Raw genomic sequence first — 6,000 nt, forward strand, 5'->3', positions numbered from 1 at the left:
ATAACATCATCCAGAGACTATAATTTTTTATAAGATGCTCAACATTCAAGCAGCAATTACTAGACATTTCAAAAACCAAGACTAAGAAAGAAAGAAAGAAAGAAAGAAAGAAAGAAAGAAAGAAAGAAAGAAAGAAAGAAAGAAAGAAAGAAGATAATAGAAATAGGTCCATAGGTAACTCAGCTATTAGAATTATTTGACATAGATTAAAAAAAATAACTGTTTATTTTGTCTAAGAAAAAGATGATAAGGCAAGGAATTTACCAGAGAAATAGAATCTATTTTAAAATAATTAAGTAAAAATCATACAACTAAAAAACTCAATAATTAAAGCTTCTTAATAAATTTTTTTTAGCAACATATTTCTTGTAGCTAAAGAGAAAAATTGTCAACTGGAACCTGGGTTAGTAGAAAATATCAGACAGAAACATGGAGAACAAAGAAAAAAACGACAACCCCAAAAACAGATAAGAGAGTAAGAGACACACAGGATCATGTGAAAAGACACAACATACTGAATCACTGAGATTAGAGAGAGAGAGAGAGAGAGAGAGAGAGAGAGAGAGAGAGAGACAATATTTGACAAGATAATGGCTGCATTCTTTTTCAAAACTGACAAAACACCACAAGTCAAATATTCAAGAAACTCTAAGAACTTCTAAATACAAAGAAAAATACATTTAAACACACCATAGTCAAGATGCTAAACACAATGACAGAAACAATTTTGAAAGCTGAAACATATATTACCTTCAGAGAAGAACAATACTGATAGCTGACTTATCAAGACAGACAATGGAATCCAGTAAACCATAGAGTGACATTTTTAAAGTGCTGAAAGAAAATAAATTTCCAGCCTAGAATTCTACCAGTGAATATATTCTTCAAAAATGAAGGCAAAATAAAGATGTCTTAGACAAACAAAAACTGAGAAACTTGTTAGCAGACCCAAACTAAAAGAAATACTTAATAGGATTCTTTAAGCAGGAGAATTTATAGGGTAAGTTAATGCAAGATCTTTTCATCATTATAGCACAGTGGCTACATTTGAAATTAATGAATCCCAGATAGAGAGATTGGTATATAGTCTTTACCTCCCTGAAAGCTATATTTGTCCAAAGGAAGTGAAAATTCAGAAATGGAGTAGACCTATTTTATCCACAGGCCAAAAAGAATCCAGGAAGATACCTTGCTGTTTGTATAGCTCTCGCCTAGTTCTCTTCTGGAGAGGTCACCTCTCAAAAAGGGGCTGTTTAGACTCTCATCTTCCATTTACCTCAGGACCTGAAAGTGGAGTCAGCCCTCCCAGTTTCCCAATGATTTCTTCCAGACCTCAGGCTCCCATGATCTTACCAAAAAATAAATTAATTAAATTAAATTAAAAATTGCTTGACCTTCTTGCCTCTCCTCCTGTCTGTTAGCTGATAACTCCCCAGTCACTTTCTTTAAGAAAGACATTTCAAAGACTTTAGTGCATGGTTTCACTCTGGGACTTGTTATCAGCTATATCTTCTTCACCTTAGAAATCATAAAATCAAGCAATATATGCTTTGATTCCCATCTCTTGTTTTTTTCAGCCTACTTGTACGACCGCTTTTACCATGACTGCCTGTCTTTCTCCTCAGGGCCTTCTGTTCCACTAACTGTTTTCCCTTCTTCCAATTCAATAGCCTTTCCCAATCTTGACATTCAACTTTATCTTATAGGTAATAGCCCATAGCCAATCATTTCAATAATGCGCTTGCCTATACTCTGGATTCCCTCATCTTTTGTCTCTGTGTCAGAATTTTTGGCAAAGTTCTTACCTTGGATGAACTCGGCCATTCACTTTCTGTCCCACAGCAGCTAAACACTGGTGAAGACATCCATACTCTGGAGCAATCTGGTAGTAATATCACGGAATTCTTGATCACCAACTACAGCGAGCACTCCTGAAACTCTGTGGGGGTCCTATGTTTCTCCACGAGATGTGCTCACTCCCCAAATCAGTTAAGTCTAACTTTTTTCCATTTTCCTCAAGGCCCTAGTAAGCTCTCTCCCGTTACTCTACAGCAATATTTCCCTCCAGTCTCCGCCCCAGCCCCACCCCTGTCCTGCCCCAGCCAGCTACTCCACAGAGAAAATAAGAGCGAAAGGAACTTCCTGCATACCCCCTTCTCATTACCAAATCCATCAATTTATCTGCATCATCATCTAGTTTTTCCTCCTTCTCTCCTGTTTAAGAGGATATTTTACTCCCCAACTCCTCTCCAAGTGTTTAAACCTAACCCCTTCTGTCTTTTCTGAAACAGAAAACAACATCAATATTTTTACCTCTAAATATTCTATAATTTTGTATTGATTAAATACTATACATCTGCATTTAAATTTGCCAAGTCTTTCTCATCTAAAAAAAAAAAAAAGGGTGGGGGGGAGTATAAAAAAAGCTCCAGAAACCCCAGATTCTCCTCCAGTCACCACCTCTCTTTTCCCTTCCATCCACAGGCACTGAAAAGCTGTTTTTTATTGCCAACTGTTGTCATTTCCTTACCTCGTGCTCATTCTTTTACTTCTTGTGTTTAGTTCCTCTGTAATATTGCCTTTTCAGTAAAGTCACTGATGGCCTCCAGGTAACTAAATGCAACAGCCCTGTCTCATGTAATTGCTCAATGGCTCTAGACACAAGGTGAGTGTCTACAGCTTTTTTTAAAAACACTTCTATTCCTGGCCTTCCGTTATATCACATTCTTCTGCCCTTTTGCCTACCTTTCTGTCTTTCCCTTGTTTGTCTCCCATTCACTTTTTAAGTGAAGCAAACATTATCTTTCTTAAAATATGAGTGTCATCATATAACCTCATAATCCTCCAGTAACTTCCTAGTACTCTTAGGAGAAAGCCCTGATCTCTGTAATGTGGCCTTATGTGTTCTGACCCCTGCCTCCCTCTCCAGTTTTATCATGAGCATCTCTGTCTCTTTAGTTGTGCTTCTAGCATCCTGGCTATCTTTCTGGAACTGGAATGTGTCATGCCACCCATTCCCACCAAGCCTTTTCTCCTACTGTACTTCTGGGTGGTTCTCTCTCTCTCTCTCTCTTTTTTTTAAATTTAAATTCTTTATTGTTTAAAGTATTACATAAGTCTCCTTTTCCCCCCATTGACCTCTCCCGGCTTCCCTCACCCCCCAGTACATACTGCCCCCCATCCCAGGCCTGTCTGTATCCATTGGTTATGCTCATATGCATGCATACAAGTCCTTTGGTTGATCTCTTACCCCCTCATTCCCCTTCGGGAAGGCAGGGGGTGGGTGGTTCTTCTTCTCTCCCATCCTCAGCCTGGTTAAGTTCCTAATTTTTCAAAGCCTAGGGAAGCTTCTTCTCAGTCCTGTGGGGCAAGAATGTCTCACAATTCTTTTTTTTTTTTTAATATATTTTATTGATTTTCTACAGAGAGGAAAAGAGAGGATAGAGAGCTAGAAACATCAACGATAGAGAAACATCGATCAGCTGCCTCTTGCACAACCCCTACTGGGGATGTGCCCGCAACCAAGGCACATGCCCTTGACCGGAATCGAACCCGGGACCCTTCAGTCCACAGGCGACGCTCTATCCACTGAGCCAAACCGGTTTCGGCTGTCTCACAGTTCTTAATACTTGAGACAACTGTGAATAAACTCTGGAGGAAGGAGAAAACAAAAAAAACTAGTCATATGTCCTAAATTGCCAAAGCCCTGAAGAATCTCTCAGGGCAAGATTAGCATTTTGGACTCTTGTCTAATTTAGATTTATTTAATACCATTAAACAAACAAAACAACAACAGATCTTGAAACTCCACCTTTGACTTCCATAGTTATCGCATCTCTCTAGCTGCTCCTTCTCAGCAACCTTCCCAAACTCCTTCGGACACACATGTCCTTATATGTGGTTCTTCATGGTTCCATCCTGGCTCTTTTGAGATTCACCCAACATTACATCCAACTTCTTTACTACCACCAATTAATTGAGGAATCCCAATTCCACATATCCAGCACAGACCACACGCTTCAGTTCCAGACCCAGTTACCCAACTCTCTGCTAGATATGTTGACCTCAGTAAAAGAGGCAATTTGAATTTGGTATGAGCAAAATGGAACTTAAAATACTTGGCCTTGACTTGTCCTCCTACTATATTCCCCACAGAGCATAGGTTCTGAGCTCAGAGAACCTGGGTTCAAATTCATACACTATCACTTACCAGCCATGAGGCCTTGGACAGGCCTGCCACTTCACTTCTCAAAGGCTCAAGTTTTCCTGCCTAAAGTGAAGATGATTATAGCACTAATATTATTTTGATTTTTCAGTGAAATAGTCTATGTAAAGCATGTAGCCAAACCCTTTAGGCCTGGTATGGATCCAATAATTACAGCCATTATTAATACTGTTGTTGACATTTTTTATATACTTAGTCACTTAGGCCTTCAATCTAGGAGTCATCTTAGATCTCTCCCTTTCCATTATCCTCTTTCCAGCCTGTCAGTATACCCCTGATTCTTTCTTGTGATTGTGTTAGAGTCCACTCTTTTTTAAAAAAAATATTTTTATTGATTTCAGAGAGGAATGGAGAGGGGGAGAGAGATAGAAATATCAATGATGAGAGTGAGTCATTGATCTGCTGCCGCCTGCGTGCCCCACACTGGGGACTGAGCCTGCAACCCAGGCATGTGCCCTGACGGGGAATCAAACCCTGACCTCCTGGTTTATAGGTCAACGCTCAACCACCGAGCCACTCCAGCTGGGCTAGAGTCCACTCTTAACTGATTTCTGCTTTCCTAAACTTCGACCTCATTCTCCACGAAGCCACAGAATGATCTTTCCAAGCACAAATAGTATCATGTTACTTCCCTGTCTAAAAACAGTTTCATGGCTCCTGAAGATCTCTATGATAAAATCCAAATTCATTTCCAACACTTACAAGCTCTTCCACAATCTGATTCTTGCCAGCTTCTGTTTCAGCTACCAATACTTCCCCATCTCAAAGCAGTGTCTCTACTGTATAAACTATTCTCTCTAAAATGCCCTCCCTGGAAATTGTCTACTCACCAGCTCAAACATGCCTGAACTTTTCCCCTTTCTCATTCTTCCTCCTTCCTCAAATCCCTCTTCCTCAACCACACTGTTCTGATCCCCTCAGGATGTCTGATTACACTATGATGCCATGTAAAGACTTCTATTATAGAACTAATCACTTCCTAGTGATGTTACTTGTTTTCACAATTGCTCTATCAAACTGGGCTGCTCCAGGAAGAGAGCGCATCTCACTCTCTTTATCTCCAGCATCAGGCACAGGGCCTGGCACCTAGGAGGTCCTTAGTTAGTATTTAATGAACAGAGGATAAATAAATGAAGGAAGTAGTACATGGGACCAGACTCAGCCATGGCACAGGTGCCACACCATGGCACCTCTTCACCATCGCCCCAAACACCTGGAGTCTTGAGCCTACCATTGTTTTCCTACAGCACTGGCACACAATCCTCATGAGCTCCCAGCCCATGAGTTTCCAGGTGCTGTAAAACCAAGAGGTTCTTACAATCAGCAACAGATGCCTCTTTTCACACCGACCCATCATTAGCAAAGTGCTCTTTGATGCAGGACAGATGGGCAACACAGGCCAAAGGAGTAAGTGATTTCTGTCACCCCCCACTGATATTCCTGCCCATTTTGCAGCTTTCCCAGAACAAAAGAAAGTAGAGCCATTGCTGAGATTAAAGAGCAGGACACGAGGGACTGGCAGAGTAGGAAGCCTACTCAACTCTCACTACCAACAAACAAAAATAAAATAAAAATCAGCTTGCCTAATGGCTGGCTGATGCCGAGATGCTGCAATGGGAAATTCATTTCTTTGGCTGATAGCCTTCTTTTTCCAGTTATAGAGTAAGTCGGGTTAGAGTGTAATATAAGCCAAAAGTCAGTATGAATGCATTTATATGATTCCCCCCCCCCCCCCCAGCTAGATTCTGATAGGAGAGACAAGAAAGAAAGGTGGC

Source organism: Eptesicus fuscus, chromosome 5 (assembly GCF_027574615.1).
Source record: "Eptesicus fuscus isolate TK198812 chromosome 5, DD_ASM_mEF_20220401, whole genome shotgun sequence".
NCBI classification, from domain to species: domain Eukaryota; kingdom Metazoa; phylum Chordata; class Mammalia; order Chiroptera; family Vespertilionidae; genus Eptesicus; species Eptesicus fuscus.